General features: G+C 41.1%; 1 protein-coding gene across 1 annotated transcript in view; it reads left to right on the top strand.

Moving 5' to 3' along the window:
- Nucleotides 1–1,376: 1,376 nt before the first annotated feature.
- Nucleotides 1,377–26,802, top strand: part of FAT3 (FAT atypical cadherin 3) — a 667,316-nt gene continuing 641,890 nt past the window's right edge. Inside the window, exon 1 of the mRNA XM_030828899.1 lies at nt 1,377–1,837. The gene's annotated coding sequence lies outside the window, so the exon portion shown is untranslated. The remainder of the gene's footprint in view (nt 1,838–26,802) is intronic.

Here is a 26,802-nt window from a genome sequence, read left to right as displayed (position 1 = left end):
ATTCACATTAAACTCTCAGGGCGGAATGACCAGAGCATGCCGGGTGCTTTATGTGGCAGTCAAGGCAGCGAGGCTGCTGGAGGCTTTCAAGGGGAACTTTCCACCCGTGGGGCGTGGCGAGGCCTTTGTGTAGCTGTGAACAGGGCAGAGGTCCCAGGCTGGGAGCGCGAAGGCCAGAAAGGTAAACTCAATCGGCTTCTTAAAGCGCTTGCTCTAGTGATTGAGCATATAGCCCTCTAGAAGCAGCCCTACTTCGCCCTCCAAGGAGAATTTCGTGTTTCAAAAAAAAGTAACGATTTCTTCTGGGGAAGAGATCTGCAGTCCTGGGGTCCCTTTCTCCTGGTGCCAATGGTAGAGTTGGGGAGAAAGTGCCCGATAGAGAGCATAGGAGGAAATGCGCCAGCTGTGCTTGCCTTAGAGACAGATGTGAGTTGAGCGCTCTCTCTCTCTCTCTCTCTCTCTCTCTCTCTCTGTGTGTGTGTGTGTGTGTGTGTGTGTGTGTAGGTGCCGAGTGGGGAGGGTTAAGTCTGCTTCTCTGCTGGGAGGAAAAGAAAGGCAAAAGTGTGAGGAGACACAGAGCAGGGAACGAGTGGAGTCCCCTCTCCACCGGGGCAGTGTGGGAATGGAGGGCGTGAAGTCAAGGGGTCTTAGGACTTGGGTGGGTGCTGCAGAAGTGACCAGGAGGGCTGACAGGGTGGAGATGCAATCATCAAGCTCCAAATCAATCATCAACCCTTTCAGAGTCCCTGTCCTCCATTAAGACAAAAAGTGTTTAAAACATATTTGGGACAGAGGAAGAGTGAAGAGATTACACCACCTTAGCTGCTTAGTCTGGTTCTCTCCTCCACAAGGCAATCGGATGACCCCAGGATCTCAATGTTTAGGAAAGTCGTAGGAGCCCTCACTGGGAGGCACATTTTTAGTCCAGAGGCACGGCATTTGATGGTTTAATCTTCACACTACAAACTAGCCTTGTTGGGACGTTATATAAACCATGTTAACCTCGATGTGCCTCAGTTTCCTCTCTCTCCCAGGAGAGTAACGCGTTCTCTATCTTCACAGGGCTGTGGTGCGGGTGAGACTCAACGCAGTGTGCGAAAGCTCTCCCAAGCTAGCAAGCACCACGCTCTCCCCGCGGCAGGAAAGTACGTTGGTGTTATCCTAGAGCCCCAGAGGGCTGAGGGAAGACTCGAGCTCTAAAATTAGCCGCTTCCAGGCCCGGCGCCGGGAATGCCCTCCAACGCCGCGCCTCCTCCTCCTCCGCCCCCTCCGCCGCCCCCTCCCGCGCGCTCCCTCTCCCCTGCGCCACGCTCCTAGATCGCTAGTCATCCGCGCCGCCGAGGCTCCTCTCCCCCTCGCCCTTTTCGCTCGCGGTTTGGGAGGAGGAGACTGCGAGAGAGAAGCGCGAGGGGGAGACTGGAGAGGGGCTTGGCCGTGCGTCGGCGTCGGCTGTGATGGGGAGCCCGGAGCAGCCAGGCGGCGAGCAGTAGCGGCGGCTGCTGCAACTCGGGGCAGACAGGAGAGCCGGCGCTCCTCCCCGCAGGCTGCGCTGTGAACTGGGCTGCGGATTGGGATCTCGCGCCCCCCGTCCCTCTCCTCCCGCTGCTGTTCTCTTCGCCTCGGCTCCCCTCCTCCGCTTGCGAACCCCCGGCGGCGGCGGCGTCCCGAGCGCAGAGCGCTTCTACTCGCGGCCTCAGTCCCGGCTAGCGCGCGGTGGGCACTGCGGCGGCAGCAGCCGGGGGGACCGGTTCGCCCGGAGCAAGAGCGCCGAGCACCGGGTGAGGAAGACCACGGGGGAAGCGCCTCGTAGAGCCGTGGATCGCCAGCGGAGGCAAGGGTGCGTGGGGATTTGTAGCGTGATGATTTGGCTGCCTGGTGCACCGGCTGGAGCGCGCCTTCCGGAGCACAGCCTCAGCTGCTGGGTGCAAATGGGCTGCGAGGTGGGCTCGTGAGGCTAAAGCCAACGGAGCGCGTGGGGGAAACTTTTCACCTTGTAAAGTTCCAGCCTCCGCGCAGCCCCGAGCCGCCGTTACTGCCGCTGCAAACAGGAGAAGAGGGTGGCTTGGCCCTGCGGCGGGAGCCGGGAGGTTTAACGGAGAGTTGGCCAAGTTTGGAGCTGAGGATTTGGGGAGGGGTTGCGAGGGGGGTTGCGGATCAGTGCACCCATCCCCGGCTCCCAGCCGCCCCTGCAGGTGGATGAGAAGGTTGAGGTGGCGTGCCTCCTTGGCAGCCGGTGCCTCTCGGGCGCAGTGGGGGATGTTCAGATGCCGATGGATGATGCACTTAGGCGACCCGGAGGTGCAAGTTGGGTCATCGCTAGGCGAGGCGAGGCGCGGCGCAGAGCAGGGAGCCCAGCCTCCACTTTCGCTAGGAAAGGGAAAGGGTTACCAGTCTGCGGGTCCGTTCCCCACGCCTGACTCGGGCTTGCGGGGCTTGTGGTCAGGGTGAGATGTAGTGAACGGCGGCAGCGGCTCTTCGACTGGGGGCGACATCCTTTACGGAGTGGTTGGGGACAGAGACTAACCCTGCTATCTTGACAAGGAGAGGGAACCGGAATGCTTTGCGAGAGTGCATGATTTTTGGCGGGCGTGTGGGAAGGCTGCTTGTCTTTGAAAAGAAAGCAGCGCGGGTCTGACAGTCCCAGGAGTGCGGAGGAGCTGTCTCTGGATTGGGGGCGAGAACGCCAGGGGCACCAGCTCCGAGCTCAGGCCCCACTCCCGGGCGGTGCGGGGTAAATCCCCTCTACAAGCCAGTGTGTGTGCAGGGCAAGTGTAGGGGGCTGAGGGGCGCTGGCGGGGAGGCAGTAGAGGTAGCCTGGACCATCTTGGCGCGGCGCGCGGCGCGCGGTGAGCGCGAGGATTCCGCCAGTGGGAGTCGCTGAGCTAAAGTGCATCTGGCCCCCCGGCTTGCATGATGGCGAGCCCGGATATTTTTAGCTGTGCTGTGATCTGAATTCCCTCCTCCCCTCTCTCGTTGACTTTTGTCGCGTGTGCTTTCCGAGATGGTTAAACATTGATCACGATTAGGCTTTGCGAAAAGCAACTTTTATTCGCTTTCCACCGTTCTCCTCTTGTGGGCGGGGGGTGGCGGGGGTGTGCTTGGGGCAAGGATGCAGGGGTGGCTGGAGTTTGGCTGCGAGCTAAGAGAGCCGCTTGGGTTGCCCGGGATGAGAGGAACAGGGGTGCTCCCGGGGTGTGGGTGTGCTGACGGTGACATCCTGAGGCTGCAGTTCGCTGGAATAATGGGCTCAAACCAGGCGGTGGAGAGGGGTTCCCGGAATGGACGTCGGGGCCGGGGAGGCTGCGGAGACCCTGCGAGGTCTCCGTGAAGGACTAGGAGAGGCTCCCGGGAGGGAGTGGCGCCTGCGGACCGGAGCGTGGGCGGCCGGTGGCTCTGGCATGCGGAATCTGGTGGACTCCTAGCGCCTCGGCCGGGAGCTCCAGCTCCATCCCGCCGCCGCCGCGCGCCCAATGGGACTCAGCTTCGGGTTTGGGCGAACCTGCAGCAGCCGCGACAGGAGGGAGGGACTCTGGGACCGCGCTAATGATTGAAGTCTTTTTCCCCCCTCTCCCCTCCTCCCGCTCCTCTCCGCCCCCAGACTCTGGCGCGTTTGTTTTCCAAGTTGGATCCCACTTCCATTTACAAGTGTCAGACAAACCCGCGAGAACCTCCCCCAACCCGCCCCGGCCCCAGCCAGACTAGGGAGGGGGCGAGCTGTCTGGGCAATGCCAGGGGAGGTGCGACGCGCCCACCCGGGGCTTGAGCGGCTGGGGTTCCTGTGTGTGGGGCCTTGATGTTTAAAAGATACACATAAACAGCAACAGAACCCAAACCACTGGTGGCCACTTGTATTCTGCCGCTTTTCTCCTCCTTGCCTCGGACATATTAATTTTCTGGCCCCGACGCTAGTCTTTTCAAAGGCGAGTCCGGGGTAGTGGGAGGAAGGGGCGGGGGAGCAGGCCGACCAGTTCATCACGGTGGATTTGTGCTCCTGGCTTTGTTGCTAGGATTAGATTCTCTGATTGCGCCCAGGCTGAGTTAAAATAAAAGCAGAGAGACAGAGAAGCGGCCAGAAAGACTTCAGACGACTTTGCCCGGATCCAGGCGGCAAACTCAGGTGGTGGAAAGGGGAAGCCCGCCATCTAGGAACTGAGGACCGAGGTGTCCACATCTCAGTATCGATCAAACAGAGCCCAGATTTCTTCTCCACCAGCAGGCACTGAACTTCTCTTCAAATTTACTGAATGCTTGAATGATGTTCTGGTGTGACGTGGAGATTTGGATCTGAGAAGGAAAGGAAGGGAGGAGGGGATGGAGGAGAGAAGAGAGAAGAGATTTGAGAGATTAAGATTCTTCAGAATCCTAGAAATTGCACAAAGCCAACTGCTTCTGCTTGTTTTCTTTCTTCTTCTTTTTCTTTTTTCTTTATTCCTAAATTGGAGCAATTGAACAGTGAGAGAATAAGGAACAGCCAAGGAAAGCAGGGCTCTAAGAGACAAAGACAAAAAAAAGCATAATAACTTTAGCACTTTGATGTTCTTCTTATTTAATAGGGTTGGAGTGGGGGAAGTTTTTTTTTTTTTTTTTTTTAACATTTTACAAGGAGAAAAGTTGTCTCTTAGAATTAAGCCGAATGTTGATATTCAATCATGAATCTCAGTTGTTGCCTTTTTGGAACTTGAACAATGAGTAATGCTGGGGCCAGTTTCTGTGCACAGTGCACTGGGATGAGAAAGTTCCCAGAACTGTCCAGTTATAATGTCTTCATATCATCTGAATCACACAGAGAACTCCACATGAAAGGCAGCTGGCTCAGAGATCAGAAATCAGTCAGCTGCTGGGCTGGCTCCATCTCTTGTCGCTGCAGGATTTTCACAGCCAGTGTTTGTTGACCAGCGACTGGCTCTCAAGCCTTTTAGAAATCTTTCTTTCAAATTTTATTTATTCTGGTCCCTGGCGGAGTCATTTTGGGGATTTTTTTAATAGGACCCAGTCTGTCTGTTAACTAGCAATTACAGTTGTGCTGAGCTACTCAAAAATGAAATGAGTAGCAATAAACAGTGGATACCCACTGACCTGTATGCTATATGGTTATTTTGCTAGCCCACAGCTTTTGTAAAGCTATGGCTCTTCAGGCTGCTCATAGAAGAACATTTTGATGTGTCAGGTTATGTTATCATCCCTGCTTTCTTCTTCGTACGATCCTGAATGACCTTCGCTAATCTGGCTGATGAATTATGTCAAATAGAAAGAAGTAGGCAATTACCAGGCAGGAGAGGGTATTTAGTCATTACCAGCAGGTCTGAGGAGTGCTCCTGGTGGCTGTTGTGTTGTTATGCTATATTAATAGCTCACAAAGCATAAAGGACCATTGTGGCTTTATTTTACCAGTTGTGGTGTTTGGGTATGGCATTCCTTCATAGCCCACATCTGTCCAGTTGCCTGGTGGGTTGGCTTTTTCCTCTAGGGCAAGAAGGAAAAGGATAGTAATGAGGATATTTGATTTTTTTTTCCATTGTGGGGTCATCCCCAGGTTTTTCTTTTTTTTTTCTTCTGCAGGAGCCTTGAGTAGGGATCATCTGATGGGAGCAGGTGGGCCTGTCCATTTGAATTGATTTCCTTTGATTGCTGAAGAAGGACTACTGATGAACCACTTCTTTGCTGATTGTGGCAAACATTAGAATTGGAATGGAAATTTAAAAGAAAGGGATCTGACAGACTTAGAGTGAAGGATTTGTGCTCTGCCCAATTCCTTCCTAGAGTTAGCAGAGCCTCTGATTTCTACAGATATGCATGGTCTTAAAAAATATTAAAGGAAGCACAACTCCTGTGTATGCAGTTTTACTTATTGGTGAAATTTTCTGCAATGCTTTTTTGATCTCTAATTGTTGAATATGTCATTGTCAGCATCTTTCTACCCAAATCGTGAGGAGTGGGTCTTTGTTTTTTAATATATCCTGACCTCTTGAGGATCACCACAGTGTGACAACTTTCTCTGGGAAGACTCAGAGAGTAAATATCTTTTCTGTGTTTTGCTCAATTTAATTCTACAGGCTTCTCAAACTTACTGAGTTTTCTGTCAGTTGCAGGGTATCTACTCCTTTAGTAAGCTTTATTCCTTTCCTTGTTTTCTTTTTTTTTACATTGCCTCCCTTTCTCCAAATTTCTAAGAATAGTTTTCAGGAAAGGCTGCCTTTCTTTGAAAAAGAAATTCAGCTTAATGACACAGACTGAATTTATTCAGAACATATTTGACACTTGTCTAGTGGCTTCAAGCCAGTTTCTGGTCTACCAAAATAGGCTATCAGTTACATCTAATAGTGACAAATGACCCATTCTAGCAGTTCTGAATTGGAATGGCATTTTCAGGTTAGTCTTAATTTTAGCATATTCCAGGACTTAGATTTTCTTTCTTTTTTTTTTCTGCTAAGTGGAAGTTGAAAATTTGAGAATGAATTAACTGCCATGATGATAGAAAATAGAAAACAGATTTCAGAACTTAATGAATTAAACTCTTCACATAAACAAAATATTACTTCCTTCACCGGATAGATATATATGAATGTGGAGAACCTAGAGGAGGTGTGAGGAGGGCCACAGGATTGTCCTTCCTTGAACAATGCGTTATTGAAGGTGTTGCCTACCCTGGGCAGAAAAGTCATACAGGGGACCCTGAGAGGAGTCCTTGAGCAGTTCTTAGTATTTCAACGTTCTGCTCTTCCGGGGTTCCAAAACTGTGAATTATAGACTCTTTAATAAAGGTAAGTTGTTTCATTAACTTTTGCCTTTGTACATCTGAAATATATCCCTTTTTAAAATTCTGGAAAGTCACATGGAATTTAAAATAATTTATTTTTTCTTTCTTTAAAAAATGCCTTGCTTTCTCCTCTATTTTCCCTATTTTATTTTTGTTATTTATTTATTTAGAGACAGAGTCTCGCTCCATTGCCCAGGCTGGAGTGCAGTGGCGTGTTCTTGGCTCACTGCAACCTCCACCTCCTGGGTTCAAGTGATTCTCATGCCTCAGCCTACCGAGTAACTGGGATTACAGGCACATGCCACCATGCCCTCTTAATTTTTATATTTTTAGTAGACAGGGTGTTTCACCATGTTGGCCAGGCTGGTCTGGAACTCCTGGCCTCAAGTGATCCACCCACCTTGGCCTCCCAAAGTGCTCGGATTAGAGGCATGAGCCACCATCCCCAGCTCTGTTATTTATTTTTTTAAAAGCTTATTTTAAAGTTCTTTTCAGCGATATTTACTGAATCTACCTCTTTCACAAGACAGTGGGCAAGATTCAAAGAATAGTACAATATATCCATTGCTTCTGCCTCGTACTGTTTATTGAGAAAATGAGAGATGTCTGTGTGTGTACACTAGAAGTCACATCTAAAAATGTTTATTAATTGACAAAAGAATGTATATGAACAGGAGCCTCAAGGAGGAGGGAGAGATTAATGTGATGTAGAGTAAACTTTATGAGGAGTGTAAGTTATTAAAGGGAATATACTTCCATTTAATAATTCTTACTACAGCCCTAACGTATGCAAGGCACTACGAAATAAATTAATTCCTTCATTTGTCAGGGGACAGGGCAGAGCTCCTTTTTGGAAGAACATATTCATGGAGCAGGCCAAATGGGCTGTCAGAATGTTAGTTAATATTTTGAGAAGACTTCAGAATTTATACATGTCCTTTCTCCACTATCCCCTTGTGGTCTCCCACCCCCCAATTTCAAAGGTAACTTTTAGGATTTTTTAATGTGTCTGGGAGCCTGCATGCAGGTGCACATGGTGTATTCTTAGTCCTCTGTTTTCCTATGTTTGAGACTTAGTTATGAATCTCAGGGTTAACTTTGTCACAGAACACTCTGAGGTGTTCTGTCCTTTAGGTATTCATCATTTAGATCTGTTGCTTGGTTTATAACCTTAAAAAATTTTTTTAAAAATGGCTTACGAAGTAACATTACCTTCCAGAATGTAAGTGAAAAGGCTAGATTTTTTACCTTGGACGTTCCGTATGACTTGATCCTACTTGTACTTTTCAGAGCAGTTGCAAATAATATTTCAGTTAATTCTTTCTTTTCTTTTTTGAGATGTTGGAGATAAGCCCAGCTGTTGAATGAGGCACAGATATGAAAGGTTAACTGGAAGTTTAATTGTAACTTCAGGACTTCAACTAAATTAAATTCCAAACAATCTAATAAAAATTGTAGCCTTTTCAGTACCATGGAAGGTCAAAAAGTGAGCACTCTGGAGTAGCTATTGATGTTTTATATTTTGAGATAAGCGCCAAATTATTAATGCTACTAAATATCATTGAACATTATTTAATAATTGTAAACATCTAAGAGTATGCCAGATGACACAGATTAAATTTAGTGACAAATGTGCTTAATGACAGTATAAATATCAGGGGATTTTTTTATCAGATAAATTCTATGTAAGTCTGTGTGTGTTTTCTTTCAAAGCAAAATGAGGCTATATCTTGGTAGGAGGATCAGCTTGGTCTTTTTTGAAACCTAGAGCATTTATCACACACGACATTTTGTTGATTTTTTAAGTCTATGTGATCAATATTTTGGATGTCTGAAATCTATTTTTGATTGTGGTTTGAAATTCTCTGTTGGTTCTAAGTGGTGGCTTAATGATGGCAGTTGCTGTTGTGATTGGGTGAGCAGTGTGTTATGTGATTCATGTGGTACCGTCCCGTGCTAGGGTGGATTTTGCAGCTTAGGTTTTATCAGATTGGCCTGGCTCTGGAGAACTTCACTGCAAAGAAATGTGGACATGAAAGTGGGCCAAATGCAGATGACTTTAACATCGCCCATGTTATGGATAGAATGGGGTGTGAATCTTTCCCACACTTTCCACTTAAAAAAAAACTTGGCTAATAACAGTTTCAATCAAATGAGTAAGAATTCAGAAGTGTGTGGTAATCTCTCTTGAGAATTTGGTACCTATCTGCTAGGACTGTAAAGGCATTTCAGAATGTCAATTAAATGGAAAAATATGCCTGGAATTGAATATAATTAAGAAATGTTGAAGTCTGGTGTCTACATATTCAGACACTGTATAAGATGGTTTAATTAGTGAACAAGGATTTGGATTTATTGACAGAAGGTCTCTTTCTCATGGCATGTTTCACTCATTAAAAGCTCATAATGTCTTGGATCTTTTTAGCTGTTGGAACTTGACCATTTGTCATTTTGTGCTTCTTGACTTCAGTGATGTGCGTTTTTTTTTTTTTTTAACTGTGCAACTGATTAGGATGATGTTGCTTCTCTCATTGATGATTATTTCCATGGAGTGGACGCATGGTGTCTTGTAAACATTATGAAGCATCACCAAAGCATTAGGCAAAACTCAGTACCTCTGAAAAACAAGAATTGGGAGGTAGAATTATTATTGTGGAACTTTTGGTCTAGCACCTTAGAAGTAATTAGAGTAACTTTCTCTTTATAACTACTAGCTTTATATTATATTTACCTGATGGCAGAATTTACGTTTAAATTCACATTTCTCTACATCCTTTTCAGTTTTTCAGTTAATGGTTTATTAGGTTAAATCCTTTTTATTCCTGACTGTTGGCGTGAAACAGTTTCTAATCATACAGAAGATTGAAATTCTTTTTTAATATTCTTGCTGTGGGATATATTTCTTTTTGAACTGCATTTGATGATTATAAGTGCCTGAAAGTACTGCAATTAGTAAAGAGAGAACTTGGGAATGTTGACAAGTGAGGTAGGGAGAAACATGGTTCAGTTAGTCCTTGAGGATTTTTCATTACCTGTTTATAACTTAGATTTTGGCTGTCTCCTATACTGGTATTAATGTGAACAGCTACTTTTATAAGATTTTTTAATTTCTCATCTTCATAGGTATGTTCTCTAAGTCGGAGCTATTTAAAGTAATCTAGCATTCCATCTTTTCTGTAGACATAGCAGATCATTCACAGTCTGGTTGAACTAAGTACACATTACATTATTGGTCTTTTTGGTGGCATGTGCTGGGTTCTTCAGGCCCGTGTCGTTGTTGGCAAAGTGTACTAAGAGTGCTCCTATTATCTTGGACTAATTTTTGCATGGAGCATATTAAATAAATGTGGTGTCTGACCCTTCAAAAGTTAGCTTCCTCACCTGAGTGATGTTTAGCTAAATAAGTATAAGTCATAATGTATGTGTGATCCTAAGTCAGTAAGATGGTGCACTGAAGTGACATCATCTGCTTGGAAGTCCCCGGATTAACAATGGAACTTATATTTATATTTGGAAGACAACTGCTACAATGAGGAAATAGGGCAATCTAGGCAATTGAACAATTGAATGGGAAATGTAAGACAAAACATATTATATTGCCAGATCAGTTCCCTAGATCTTGTTGAATTATATGATAATTAGATAATCTTCTTTTATTTGGAAGTGTACATTTTGTGTGTGTAATAACTTGCATTAATCACTTGATTCCTAAGTTGTATTCAGCAGTGCACATGTTGTGTTCAATTTACATGCTGCATATTTTTGTTAAATAGGTAGTATTAATAACATATTGTACCTCATCTCCAAAGAGAAAGAGGGAGATGCAGGTATTTTGAGATTTATCATTTTCATACAGCACATCAGTGGTTACTATAATAATCCAAGTGAATAAACCTAGATTGTTCTTATACAATAGATATGTTTTTAAACATTGAGTGTAAATGACATTTTTTAAAACAAATCACACCTTAAATGCTTTCAACTAGGGAAAATACACTTTTTATTTAAACATGTGGCAAATTATTTTTATAAAGTAAAGAACAATTTGTCTCTCTTACATTTATCTGTTTTTTAAGTTTAGATTTTGTATATTAAATTTCTCAAAGACAGGCAAGAGTGTATACATATTGGAAATATATTTTTTGTTCAAATATATAATAAAATGAAAGAGTTTGACCTTCTCCCTCAGTATTGCTTTGACGACAAGCAGCATCAGAGGGGAAAATAAAGGGAGAAGACGGATCTAGAATGAGAAAAAACAGAAATGTCCACCTAGTTTATGGAGATGTTGAGGAAATGTTAAAGTTTAAGAATTTCTGGGCCAGGAGTGGTGGCTCACGCCTGTAATCCCAGCACTTTGGGAGGCTGAGGCAGGCAGATACCTGAGGTCAGCAATTCGAGACCTGCCTGGCCAACATATAGAGAAACTCCGTCTCTACTAAAAAATACAAAAATTGCGGGCAGGGTGGCTCACGCCTGTAATCCCAGCACTTTGGGAGGTCAAGACCAGCAGATCACGAGGTCAGGAGTTCAAGACCAGCCTGGCCAACATGGTGAAACCCTATCTCTACTAAAAATATAAAAATTAGCCAGGTATGGTGGTGGGTGCCTGTAATCCCAGCTACTCAGGAGACTGAGGCAGGAAAATCTCTTGAACCCAGGAGACAGAGGTTGCAGTGAGCTAAGATTGCGCCATTGCACTCTAGCCTGGGCGACAACAGCGAGACTCCGTCTCAAAAAAAAAAAAAAAAAAATAGCTGGGTGTGGTGGCATATGCCTGTAGTCCCAGCTACTTGGGAAGTTGAGGTAGGAGAATCGCTTCAACCTAGGAGGCAGAGGTTGCAAAGAGCTAGGATTGCGTCACTGCACTCCAGCCTGGGTGGCGGAGCAAGACTAATCTCTCAAAAAAAAAAAAAAAAAAAAAAAAAAATTCTGGACAGAAGGGCCAGGCCAGTCCAACCCAGAATCATACCTCTGACAATGTCAGTACTTTTGCTGACACTCCCATTTCTAGCCTTTGGAGCATCCAGAGAAGTGCCCCTCATCTCTCAGGGCCTCTTGTCTTTTGCAGCCCCTCTGCCTTTTTCTCACTTCTTGGCCCCTTTATCTCTCCCAACCCTCTCTAGCTCCTGTAGTCACTGTTTGGAGCTCCATGCTGTCCTGAAGGTATTGCTTACACCTGACCTCTTATATTGTCTCTTCATATCTCTGCTCTCAGGTCCCCCTACACTATGTGGTATTATTGCAGCACCATTCGCATGCCTTGTAATGAAATTACCTGTGTGGGTGTCTCTTTCTCCCACAGGCCATCATTCCCTGGGCTCAGTGGGATAACATATTAACCTTTGGTCTCCCAATCTTATTGCTAGATCTTGCTGGTATTTAATATTTAAAATTGAATGACTATTTGTTTATGTTCAACTTGGTTAGTGATTATGGACTTCCACAATTGACCATCTATGACCAAATATTGAAAAATATCCCTTTGAGGTATTAAGACTGCATTATGATTCTGGTACTGCAAAGATATATTACTTCTGGGGTCCACATTTCACAGTTGAAGGAAAGATCCTCTAGGCATAAATACGCATGCTCTTTATTGGCTGATCTGCTCAAGCTCTAGATCTTTCCTATATGTTCTAAGCAAGTGTCGGGAACACATCAAGAAGGCATGTTGGATGCATCCAGGTGTCCAGCCACCTTTCAGTAGCATCACTTTGTCTTCAAGGAATGTATGATAAGGGTGTTATGTACCTAATGGTACATTCTCATGGTGTTTGATGTTCACAGTCAAAGGTAAAATAGACTGGGAGGTAGGAGCATATCTCAGTGCTAAGTTCTTTGTGTCTCAAGAAAGCATAGAACATGTAAGTAAGAATGTTATTATAAGATCCTTGGAGCCTTTCTCAATTCTATTTAAAAATTAAATTATTCATAAACACCTGTGCTGTAACTATTATTACACTAAGTTACAGTTGACACACCTCATAAGGGATTGAGGCTTTCCAGTATATTCTGAGGCCCGGAGGCCCACAGGGGTATAGGTCACTCCACAGTGACCATTGTGGGCAAGAAAATCTTTCTTTAACGGTTGGAAGTACAGTTTCTGGTACATAATAAAGCTTGTCTATGTAAAGTGAATGTATGAAGTAATCTGACAATTCATTATAGAATAGATAAAAATGCAAGTCTTGTAAAATTTAAATCCCCCCCTCCTTTTTTTTTGTTCAATTACACCACACTATACGTATTATTTGAGGGGGTAGGCTGGTGAAATCAACACGTGAGCAGGTGCGTGTCTTGGGAATGTCCTACTACCAAAACATAGTCAATGACTATTTCCTGAATGAATAGAAATTGGAAAAGGCTGTGTCTGTCTTTTAGACAATTTGTTATTCTGTGCGTTTAACAAACAAAATCTCATTAACACCAAATCCACAGGAGCATGAGAAATGTGTAATGCTAATAATTTCTTATTAAGTGATTTGTGTTTATTAAAAATTGGCTTAGAGGTACACTGCACATAATTCATAATATTGGAGTCTGTATCCCTGAATCTTTCTTGTACTTAGAATTTGCTCACAGTTCAGTGTTGGAATCGTGGGTAGGAAAAGGGATATCTTATTTCTGGAGAGATTTACTGAAATGGGAAGATGACGAGTTAGACTTTGGAGATCCTTTTTTCATGCTCCCATGCCTTTTAGTTTTGTGTGATTGTTTTAGGCCTTTATTTCTCCAGGCATACTTCGTACGTGTCTATAAGCAGATGAGAGGGAGCAAGGGCACATAGGGGCTGATAGAGGCAAATGTAAATCCCGTTTTTTCCCTATTAACTCATGAGGCCTGCTGGGTAGAGCAGGCATTACCAGACATTTAATTGTGTGCAAGGTAAGGCTGGCACAATTCCAGCATCATGGTGGAGCAAGAATTATACTAATCAGCTGGGATATACTGCATATATTGATTAGAGTTGGATTTTGTTATGCAAAAGAAAAAATCCTTATAAATAGTGGGAAAGTAATTGAGAGTAATTAAAAAGGCAGAGAGTTAATTCACAGTTCTTTAGATGAAAGGGTATTTTGATCCTTTGCTTCCATGCAGATTTCCGGGCAGGCTGGAGCAGTCTGTGAGTGCTGAGTGTAAATGGTATGATCGATGTTACCATTCAACTGGATAGTAAACAGGCAAGCTGTGTAGATGATACGCTGGCGACCAATTTCGAACAGTTTCTACTTGGTGACTCTCCTTTGTTTGGGACTAGGGACTTTTCCTTTATTTTTCTTGGACTTTTACATAACTTTTAATCATTATTAATATCCCTGATGAGAACTAAATTTGGATCCTAGTATCCTAGTGCACACTGGTGAGAATATTATACCACACTGGAGTTACCTGGAATTCCAGCATGTTTTGATGTTGCTGCCCTCCTTCTTCCAAATGAGAAGGCTTTATAACTTTTGATGTCACAGAAAACCTGTCATCTGTGAATGGTGACCTGAAATAGTGTATTCACTTACACTTTCTTGCCTCTTGAGCCCTTTCGCTCATAGACAGTCCTTCCAAAAAATAACTCAGTGAATACTGGTCCAATGAATGAATGAGATATTTTAGATTTTGGATGGTAGAATAATTTAGATCTTGAAGAGAAATTATTGGTGGTATTTGGTGGAGTTCTGAGTATTACTATCTGAGATCCTGAATAACATGTAGGATAAGGGGAATGTGGCGTGGGGAAAGAAGAAAATAGCTACGATTTATTGAGTATCTACTTTATCATACTCTTTGCCTATGCACTTTTGTTCTGGCATCACCCGTGTCCTATGAAGTAGATATTAATATCATCATTTCACAGGTGACAAAGATACAGTTAGGAGCAGAAACAAGGTCATAGGCCTTAATTGGCAGGGTTGGGATTTGAATCTAAAGCTCTTGTTGATAATAACATCAAGAGTAGCAGCCCCCATACTGAGAAAGGAGGAGGGTTTCATATTCTCAGAATCTGGGTATGGGCCCAAAGACAGAACATGAGTATCAGGTGGATTTCTTTGAGGGCTGAGTATTTTTCTTCAAAAATTATGCTAATTTTACAGTCTGTTCCATAATGTTTGTTTAAATGTGAAACATATTAAATTACTTAGTCATCAAAACACTTAAATTTTCTCCCCTAAATCTTTAAGTAAAATTGACCACCCAAAAGTTCCTCCCAGTATATACTCAGAGACACCTCTGGAATGTCCACATAGGGAATCGGAGGGGGCAATCTGGTTGGAAGAGGAACTAAGGGTATCTTGAAATTTTGTTTGCATAGCAAGCAGGTTTTGTTTGTTTGTTTTGTTTTTTGTTTTTGCTTAGATTGCATGCTTACTTAGGGTGGCCTGGGGCTGTTACAGAGGGAAAGGGCTCATGCTCCAGATTTCATCTTTGTTTACCTAGGAACTTTAAGAATCATTATTGTAACTGCCGTCAATCCAAGTTTGAGAAGCCTGCACAGAACTATACTGCCCTAAATTATTTGAATAATAATAGTAACGAGAACAAGTACTATGCATGTGTTTAATTATGAAGGGCTGTTTCTGCTATCTTATTTTTACCATAGAGATGATAAAGTTTATGTGGGAAACTTGAGAAAAAAAGAATGTGGATAAGAATCCTGAAAAAAAACAGAGTACTTCTAAACTTCCTGCTGGTCAGTTGGTATTGAATTGATAGTAGACTATCAAAAAGGAGTTCTTGACAATATTAATAACAGTAACGTGCATTTGTTTATAACTTTGCCATTTGCAACTTTTCATTCATTTTTGCATTTGTTAATAACAACTAACATTGCTGAGAGCTTTATTATCTCATTTATCCCCCAACAACTCTATGAAGCAAATACTATTATTATCTCTACCTTACAGATGAAGAAATTGAGGCATAGAGCTGCTAAGTGACTTGTCCAAGGTAACATTGTTCAGGAGGTGTCAGAATAGGATCCTAACTCTACAACCTGTGCTCTTTACCCCTCTGCCTAAAAGAGCCCCCTGGGCCAACTGCTATTTATTTTCTTACTGGATTCTGGGTTTCTGGCCTGTCTTCACCCTTACTCATAGTGATCCTATAGTGATCCTGGAGAATCACCCAGCTTCTCCAGGTTGTAGTACCCCTTCAAACACCTGCCCGTGCATGGCAAATATGGTTTGAGTTTCTAAAACTTGAGTGTGCACCCAGGAAGCAAGAAGCAAATGGAGCATCTCCTGAGTCAACAATGCAGATGCTCCCTCTTGAAAATGACTTTTCCTTTCCAGGCTGTCTGACTCCACAAAAGGAAGTGGAAAAGTTAACCAGTGCCCAATAAATGTGGGTTATTGCCCCCTGCCTGAGTAATATATCACTTGCTGGAACTAATTTCAGAATTGCTCTGAGTCCATGTCATGTTACTCCTGGGAATGGGCTATTATAAGATTCTGAATGACTGTCATGCAGTTCCCCATGGCTGTGCTTGCACAGGAGAGGTTGAATTAGGAAGTTGGAAATCTACTGTTTTCTGATTTTGGCTTCTCAGCTGAATGTAAATAAAAAGATGGAAGATAAAATGTAGAAAACGGCTTTAACTTGATTAGGGATCTTATTTACATAAAAAAGTCTTTGAATCACAATTACTCTCTGGCTTTGGACCCAGCTTTTCTTGCCTTTCCTATTATCTGGTCCAAGGTCATTACTAAAAGGCTTCCTGTTTCGTGGAAGAGGACTTACTGAAATATTAATTTCATTGCCTGAAGTAGATTCATAATGTCTGGTGAATAACCTGAGGTTCTATCAAAATCACTAAGGGAAGAGTTATTTTTTGTGCCTTTCGAAAGATGGTTCAGGAATTTGAGTAATAGGCAGCTAAAAGTTCAGTTTCATTTTACCTGTCTTTATGACAGAAATGAGCAGATATCTTTATGTCCTTTGGTAATTACTGCCGTGAAACAACTGTAACTGGATAAGCTGCATGTTCAAGACGGTTTTTTAGTTTAAAATTTTTTTTCATTTAATTGTACTGTGACTGAGTTTGAATTTGATGTATAAGACTCTAGGAAAGAAGTGAACTTGTGACATTTAAAGCTTGGAAACATTTTCCTTTTCTTCTTTTTTAAAAATACAGATAGAACTTGAATATTCAAGTTTTTCTTGAATGTCTTTTCAGTTTGTAACTGCTTGTAACACAAAAGCTTGACTTACAATGCTCTTTTTTCTTGTTCTTTTGCAGCCATGGCTGTATGTGTAATTTAATCCAGTGTATTTAAAAGAAGTTGCATTCTTCCATGGTAGAGGTAAAAGCCCCCACTTTCCCTTAGTAGTAACTAATAGTAATACTCGCAAGCATGATTACTTGAAACAGAATAAAACAAAACAAAAAAAACCCCAAAATAATCAAATCCCAAACTGTAATTGAAGGTTTTTGCATCAATGTAGACAACAGCCTATACAGGCTAAGGTTGTAACAGATACATTTTGAGTGAGTTTGGCTCATTTTATTGACATATTGTTTTGTCTGTTGTGAGTAGACATGCATTATTCTTGGCTCAAATAATACATATCCATTGACAAAAGCCGGCAACTTACTTACCTGGTCTCATTTTTGGAAATATCCTGGGAAGTTATTATTTTATTGTTCTTTTCAACTGGTTTTGCTCAGTTACTCAGTAGCTTTTTGCAGAACTATTTTCTAGTCTATTTTATAATCCACATCCTTGTAGAATCCCCCCCATGCCCCCCTTCCTGCCACATTGCTAGAATCATTTCTGTTTTTACTTTGTAAAGCAGTTTGCTTAATGTCACAACAAAATAAAGCATGGATTAGAAACAGCATTGCAGTTTCAGGCTTAATGCCTTTGTGACATCTCATTGCTATGCAAATGAAATTCAAGGAGGTCATCCCTTTAGCAGTTGCTCTAGCCCTGGTATCTACTTGATATTCGTTGGCCAAACTTACTAAGCATTCATTACTGAGCTATCCTGGGTGTTTAACTCTTTGTTAGCTTTGGACTTTCTATCTGAGGCTGCTGAGCTTAACAGCTCCTTCTTGGGAACTCCTCCTTATGAGTAAGGCTTTTCATTTCAGCATCTCCTTGCAACTCTCTTTTGCTTCTTAGCACTGCAGGCACCTCAGGAAATGGAGTACTCACATTTAAAAGATACACTTAATTATATGCCAAGACAGTCTTGCAAAAGCTCATTTGTGATGTGTTTCTTTGCTGTTTCAAGTATTTTTATGATTGCAAAATACTCTATTTTTAGATAGATATTTTACTTACTTGCATCTGTGATGAGTTCTTAAAGATGTTTCACAGAAAATGGGTCTGTGCTGGTAAATGTTCATGTAATACTTATTTTAAAATTAAATTTTCTGTAATTCAAATTTGATTTCATCTGTTGAGCAGATGTGTTAATAGTTACTGAAGGTGGAGGGGTCCGATTTTAATTCAGTAAGAATCAACTACCTTTAATGAATACAGAATATTGCTGGTGTTTCATTTGCTTAGTTAAAGGGTATTATTTATTTATCAGTCATTAGTCTGATAGATGTTTTTATTTTAAAATATGCTTGTAAAAGTAAAATTTAAAAAAAATCCCATTTGAATGAGCCTTTTGCAGTTTGAGAAACTTGCCATGTTTTAAATGGTTGACTAATTGAGTAATTATTCTCTTTATATTATTTTGGTGCAGTGGAGTTATTTTTACACACCTGTAGATACAAAGCTGTCAAGACACTGAGTTTGCACTAAGAGTTTGGTTAAAATCACTGCTAACTCAAGGAAAGCACACTTTACACTCTTACACTTGATATAAGAAAGCTTAGGAACCAGAAAGAAGGACATTCATCTTACACCATGATCTCCTACACATTAAGAAATAGAATGATGACATTGATGGCAAAGGTGATTTGAGCAACTATTGTGTTTAACATTGAGAACTCTAGGATGAGGATTTGACTCTTTTCAAGGATTAAGAACACATCCCTGGATTAAGGTATCGAATCAAACACAAAATTCTTTAAAGATGCTACTTTAGACTTTTATAAAACAGACCTTTCCAAAGTGTCTTATCTGTCTACTGATGATGAGGGACTCAGACATCTGATGAAGACAGTTATCTTGAATTCTGCTGAGAGGCATTACTCCTTCACAGTCTTGATAAAGGACAACAGAAAACTACTAGTGGTTAAAATAGGGGAACAATATTTGAATGGCAACTTAAGTGCAATTTTTAAAGTAAAAGCTTAGAACCACCTTTTTTTTGGTAGTATCTTTCATCTCCTATGCTGTTCTTCACTGACTCATAAATGTTCTCAGGAGCCTATTATACTGTGGCAGCTTGCTGGGTGCTAGGAGGTCAAGGAGATAAATAAATCACTGTCCTTGACCTCAAGGAGCTTAAGTTCTGTGGATGAAATAAGACCTATAGGCAATTATCAAGAGAGAAAAATTGATATTGCTATAGTTCATGTGTTCTGCTTGTTCGTATTTGAAAGTGTGTTTCCGAACTACCAGGGAATTGGTTTCATATCTGAATCTTATGGTCACCCCTGGAAATAGGACTTACATTCAGTGCTGGCACATCCTGATATAGGAGCTGGGCATGGATTATTATTCAGTAACTACTACTTAAGGAGTCAGAGTTCTGAGCTTGATGCTCTTGATCTATCCTGGCAATTCGTATTTATCCAAGGAACAATTAGAAGGAAATGTTATTTTATTTAGTGGATGTGTTCTAGGGAAAAAAATGTGTACTTTTCAGAGGAGTGTTTTTTTTTTTAAATGTGGTAAAATCTTTCACTTAAACTTTACAAGTTATTTTTTGTTAAAGAAACAAGTATAATTTATGAGTTGTACATTTGGGATTATGAAACAATACTAGACATGTAAAATCGGGTAATAGTTGTATTGAATTTGTAGATTATCCTAGTGCCTGGCAGCTGCCTGTTTCCTATTGTCTTCCTTTTTCCACCTAAACCGGTGTTGAGTACAAGAGCTGTTGAACTGAAATCAACCAATATTGAATAAAATGAAAAGGGGAGACAAAGGTAAAGAGTATGTATTAGCTAAATTGAGATAAAGTCTGAATTTCATTTGTCTCTGCTGTCATTGTTTCCATTACCACAGATGATTCAATTGAATGTGTGCAGGCATTGGTGAATTATAATAGCAGTTAAGTTTTCTTTTGGGGCTTTTGGGAAAAGTTTTAAAAATGAATTTCCTCAGAGTTAGATGGAAATGTTTTTTGTTGAAAGCCTTGATTTAAAAAAAAAAAATGACTTGCTTTATGTTTTAGAAAGTTGTCTTTTTCCTAAATAGAAAACTTTAAAAAAATTAATAGGTTAAATATTTTGCATCCTACCAAATTTATTGTTTTAGCAATCTGCTTTCTTGTTACAAAGGATACTGGTTAATAGAATGCTTCACACTGACTCTTGTCATCAGTGTTTGCAAATGTAATGTTAGAGTTCTCCCTGGATCCTTGTCCTGATAATAGGATAAAATGCTACCAGATGAGCCACAGTACTTTGGTTTGTGGTCTGGAGTTTGAACCATAAGCCAAGGACTTTAGTTTTAGATCCAGATTCCAAACCATGAAATTTTGATTTGGGTATCATTTTTAAACAATGGAACCAATCTTTATTAAAATATTTTAAAATAGAAAGCTTCAACTATGTTATTACTCTTTAACAATTGATAAAGATCAAAATTTAAGGAAAAGAGCATCCAAATAAACTTAATGTCTTTCTTATTATTCATTATGATTCATATTCTAGTCCATTTCTTATATGCACGTCTGATTAGAATGTTACTCTCTGCCTTACCACTCTTTCCTCAACTCCAGAGTCAGAATCTCTTTTTTGTGTGGGTATTTAGAAGAGAACTTTGAAGTAGCTTAACTCACAAAGACCGTGCAGCTGTTAAATAACATCAGAACAGGGAGGTAAATTTTTGAAAGGTAAGATTTTGAGATTATCATATTTTCTTTTACTGTGTTTATGCCATTGGTTCCCTGGCTGAACTTTGTGCTTCTTTTGGGCAGAAACCCTTTCAGTGCTCCTTTTATAACCCCTTTATGGGATTACTAGATTGAGTACATAAAAATCCGGACTCCCAGTTAAATTTGAAAAACAACAACTAATTCTTTAGTACAAGTATGTCCCAAATGTTGCACGAGACATATTTTATCTGGCAACTTGGCTCCTGCACAGATCACAGCTTACCCTATAAAAGGTATCAAGAAAGGTTTTGCTGAATGACTAAAAGAGCTTGCAGGTAGAAATATCTGGTAGTTAGTTGGAAATACTAATTTACAGCACAGTAGAGCTTTAATCAGGTGTCACCAGCGCATGCATCGGTGGTACCTAAAGTCCTGGTGATTGTGCAGGATGATTGTATAGACCAGTAATTCTCAAACTTCAATGAGCATCAGACTCACTTGAAGCATTTGTTAAAACATAGATTCCTATATCTAGTCTCACAATTTCTGATTTAGTAGGCTTACGGTGGGGCTTAAAAATTGTATATCACATTGTGGTTTTGATTTGCATTTCTCTAATGACCATTGATGATGAGCATCATCTCACACCAGTTAGAATAGTGATCATTAAAAAATCAGGAAACAACAGATGCTGGAGAGGATATGGAGAAATAGGAATGCTTTTACACTCTTGGTGGGAGTGTAAATTAGTTCAACCATTGTGGAAGACAGTGTGGTGATTCCTCAAGGATCTAGAACTAGAAATACTATTTGACCCAGTAATCCCATTACTGGGTATATACCCAAAGGATTATAAATCATTCTACTATAAAGACACATGCACACGTATGTTTATTGCAGCACTATTCACAATAGCAAAGACCTGGAACCAACCCAAATGCTCATCAACGATAAACTGGATAAAGAAAATGTGGCACATATATACCATGGAATACTATGCAGCCATAAAAAAGGATGAGTTCATGTCCTTTTCAGGGAAATGGATGATGCTGGAAACCATCATTCTCAGCAAACTAACACAAGAATAGAAAACCAAACATCGCATGTTCTCACTCATAAGTGGGAGCTGAATAATAAGAACACATGGGCACAGGGAGGGGAATATCACATACTGGGGCCTGTCGGAGGGTGGGGGGCTAGGGGAGGGACAGCATTAGGAGAAATGTAGATGGCAGGTTGATGGGTGCAGCAAACCACCATGGCACATGTATACCTATGTAACAAACCTGCACATTCTGCATATGTACCCCAGAACTTAAAGTGTAATAAAAAAGAATGTGTATCACACAAATTCCTAGATAATGTCAATGCTGCTGGTCTGGGACCACCCTTTGGGAGCCATTATGCAAGCTCTCTGGAGAGGGATTGTCCAACATTTTCTGTAAAGGACCAGACAGTAAATATTTTAGACTTTGTGGGACACACTGTGTCTATTACAACTATTCAACTCTGCCTTTGTAGCTTGAAAGCAGCCATAAACAATATATGAATGAAGGGACATGGTTATGTTTGAATAAAACTTTATTTGCAAAAACTGGCTACTGGCTGGATGGGGCCAGTGAGCAGTAGTTTGCAACCCTTGCTTTAGAGTAAGAAAAGATGATAGTTGAGGACAGAACTTGAACATTTAGGTTTAAGAAATAGGCAGAGGAAAAGGAATCAGAGAAAGAACAATCTGTGCAATGGGGGAAGACCCAGGGGAGGGGAGTGTCATGGAAGCCAAAGAATCAGATTTTCAAGAATGAAAGCATGCATCACTCTCATCTCCTGTCAGCAGGGTGATTAAGGATGAGGAAGTGGATGAACGCTGAAAGAGGCCATTGGACTTGGCAGTTAGGATGCCATGACTGACTGTTGACTGAGCAATTTCAATGGATGTGGGGAGGGACCTCTGCCAGATTGCAGTGGATGGAGTGAAGAGGGAGGCGGAGTCAGCAAGTATTGAATACTCTTTTAAGAAGTTTGGCAGTAAAGGAAAGGGGAGGTGGTTGAAGTTGAAGCTTAAGGAGAAAGTTGGGCCCAGGAAGGTTTTTATGAGGCTACGAGGAAAACAAATATGTTTGTAGGCAGAGAGGAGAGGGCTGGTAGAAACAGGAGCCTGAGTTTCAGATGCATTGTCTCCTGAGTGGTGCCCCATGAGTTGTGCACCATGTGCTGAAAAGGGAGCAGATGAAAATGTAGGAGAGGAGGGAAAATTAAGTGAGAAAAATTATTCAAAGAAACAGGATGGGAAAAGGATTAAGACATTGTGCAGCTGGTATACCTTGGACTGGAAAAGGGGAACTATTTGCTCTAAGACAAAGAGGGGATATGGATCATTTCAGCAGGAGGAGGAGGAGAAGAAGGAAGAAGGTGAGGGACTTTCCAACTGATTAAGTAGGCAGCTAGGCTAGACTGACGTGATTGTGGAAAAGGTAGAGATTCTAAGGAAATTGATGAAGGTTTGGAGTAGACAATGTGGCAGCAAGTATACCAAATGTAAGTACAAGGTTTACCAGGCAGCACCAGGGGCTGTGTTGGGGTTAGAGCTGATATATTAGAACACATACATCACACTGTTATATGGAACTTCCTGTAGTCCACAGCAACCTGGGTACTATAGAAAACAAAACATAGGGGTTACTGAGAGTTGCAGGTTGTCAAGAGATGTGGGTCAGAAGAACATGAAATGATGTAATTTAAGATGCTCATGAATAGGAATATTAAGGAAAACTAGGTGGAGAAAGAAATGAAACTAAGACTGATACATTTGTCACAGGACAAAGGACTAGAACTCTTGGTGAAAGTGAACTGGTTTAGAGGGAGCTCTAAGGGAATTGGAGAGATAGAAGGATTGGAAATTATTAGAGAGGTTGGGATGTCTCAGTGATTCCAGAGATGTGGCAGTTCCAAGGAATGACAAGGGTCTGGGGTGTGGCTGTGGAATTAGACTCCTAATGTGGAGCTGAATGAGTTGTCAGGAATATAGGTGAGTGCGTTGGGTAGGTTAGCAGGGTGGACCTTGAACTCACACACGATGGCAAAATAAAGAAGGCTCTTGCCTTACTTGAACCTGTATCTGCCTTAACTTTGGGTACACAGCTGAGCCTTGAAACCATGTCTTTTTTTTTTTTTTAATTTTTGTAGGGCTCCCAAATCCCTGTTCCTTTTTGTTCTCTTTTGCCCTTGCTGGGTGTGACATGCATCTTCTGCAACTGCTGAAGTAATTCACCACACGTTTTCACTCTTTCCTCATTCTTTCCACCTGGCAGAAGCGTGAAGACAGATTACAGACACATGGGATACCTCTGTGTTGGTAACTTAAACTTCTGTGACTATCCCTTCCAAATCAGAAGGAGTCATTTTTCAATTTCCTCTATAAAAGAGAGAGCAAGTCTGTCTTCCTGCCAAGCATTACCAGTTGTTAGGCATTGATGAACATTTGCTGGCAAACTCAACTCTGTATTATGGCTGACTTCTTTGAGGAAGTCTACCCATTGTAAGATGTTTCGGTTCACCTGTTTTTTTTTTATATTCAAGCTTCTGATTTCAAGTTTCAGATTACCTCCTAAAAATGAACTAGATCCCTTCCCATTAAAAAATGCAAGTTCCTGGGGCATTGTGGCATGAGCCTGTTGTCGCAGCTACTCAGTAGGCTGACGCTAGAGAATCGCTTGAGTCCAGGAGTTTGAGGCTGTAGTGTGCTGTGCTCATACCTATGAATGGCTACTGTACTCTAGCCTGGGTAACACAGCAAGACCCTGTCTCAAAAAAATCTAGTTCATGTAGATAATAACTTTAAAATTAAATAAGAATAACATTTAAATGAACATTTAAGAAGGATTTAAAAGAAATGATTAAAATGGTTTCCCCATAGAGGATTCATCTTTCAAAAGGAATTATCTTCCTATTGCCCTAATCTTTCCTTTTTCCCTGATTCTTACTATGCAAACATTTTCTTTCACCCACAGAAAAGAGAGCTATGTTTTAAATTCATCTTTAAAGACTATTTTTTGCAGGAATGGCTGCATTTATATCTCATACTCTCATGTATCAGTTGGAAAAATCAGATAAAATGAATTGGAAGAGTATATCATTTTTAGTATTTGAATCAACACATCTCACACTAGATTTCATGTCTCATACAGATGGCATTACCCTCTGCATATTTTTCCTCCAGTTTGGAATTGCCAAAGGAAAGATGTAAATATGAAAGGTAATGGATGTTGGAGAAAGATTATTAGAATAGTTGTCAGGTGTTATAAATACCATATCTGTATTGCTAGAATGCATGAAAGTTTACCCTTTGACTAAATCTGTGCAGAAAAATTTACCCTGTACTTGCCACCCATCAGCACTTTGAGAATGCAAACATTAAGAAAAAAATTTTTAATTTATTTTAAAGTTACCCCCAATTTTCTTTGTTTATATTGTCATTGTAGAAAATAGTAGATATTGGAAAAAGAGAGAGAAGCAGTTGATGGGAACAGTACTTGGAGTTCAAACATAAGATTTCAAAACTTAATATATCAAAATGACACACATGTATTTTAGTAAGGCATATAGTTTCCTGTTAAAATTACCTGGCCCATACAGACAATTCCCAAGGGGCAGAATAAATTCCAAACACATAGCTACATTAATGATCCAAAAAAAGATATAAGAATCATGGAACTTTAGGGCTGGAAGAAACTTTAGAATGAATCTGGTTTAATCTTTTCTTACAGATAGATTGAGGTTCCGAGAGGGTGAATGGATTACCTAGGATCACATAACTAAGTAGGGCTAGAATCCAGTATTCTAGCATCTGAATTCTGTGGTCCATCACAAATTGGCCATCTAAATTTCAGCATTTTAACATTTGTAACATTTAAGGGTAAATTTTAAGGTTGGGGTGGCCATTTTAAAACACTTATTTGTTATTTAAAAGTAAGTTAAAGTACCTGCATTTTGTTCATGAAATATGGTAACATTTTGACAGCTGTATCACTCTGGAAACGGACGTCATTACCTCAGATGAACTTGCAGAGAGTAATTGAGATGGAAACAATGATCAGAAGGGGAATGGAAGATTGTGATAAGGCAGCCTGTGTTTGTGTGTACAGACTCACCACCTGTGACTTAGGAGAAGGAAAACGCAGAGGCACGTGCAATCTGAAATGTGTCTCTCACTCATCAATCAGTGTTTATCAGAATTGGAGGTCTTAGCAAGTGAACTGAATGCTTTCAATCCAGGCATGTCAGTGATTGCCATCGACCAAGCGTTCTGTCACACCTGCCTGCTTTTCTTTCTTTTTCTCTTTACTTCATTACATATTGATTGACTTGGGTTTTACAAGTTCATAAATCATCCTCTTTTAAGAGGCTTCTTGGCTTTTGTGTGCGTAGACTTGAGAGTACTGGGAAAGACTGATACTCGTATCACAGTAACAAAGAACTTGATATTCCCTCCTTCAGCTTCATATGCAAAAGTGAACCATCAAAAGACAGTGTCATTATGAAGAAATAGATTTAAATGCAGTGCAAACACCTTATAAAAACCTGAGGTGCCAGCAGCAAACCCTCCTCCATCTGATGGAAGCTCTTGTGTTGCACCCATGAAGTCATTGGAGAGAGCTTGAGAGACTTTACAACCAAGAAGAGGATTTAATATTAACTACATAATGAGATGCCACTCTTGCAAATAATTGCAGATGTTATTACATGATTGCAAATCTATAATTCTGGTGCAAGATAGAACAGACTTTCATCTGTCGTAAAGTGCTTGCCTGTGGTAGAAAAATAGATGAGGTGATACGTATGATTTCTTTCACTCTTAAAATTTTCTGGTTGTAATAATTTTATGAGTTGAAGTCTTATTGTTATTATTTTTATTTAAAAAGATTAATTGCTCTCTGCCCCGGACATTTTAAATTCTTTTATAGATGAATCCTAAACCATTTGTTTCTTATTATTTACAGATACGAAGTGGTACATAAATTCTGCAAGGATATTTTTCTAGTTTTAGCATCTAAGTTTTTAATTATAATATAAACCAGTTATATGACATTTTAAATTCTTGT

This window comes from Nomascus leucogenys, chromosome 15, assembly GCF_006542625.1.
Source record: "Nomascus leucogenys isolate Asia chromosome 15, Asia_NLE_v1, whole genome shotgun sequence".
Lineage (NCBI taxonomy): Eukaryota > Metazoa > Chordata > Mammalia > Primates > Hylobatidae > Nomascus > Nomascus leucogenys.
The sequence above is the reverse complement of the archived record's forward strand: the minus strand, read 5'-3'. Positions and strand labels throughout refer to the sequence as shown.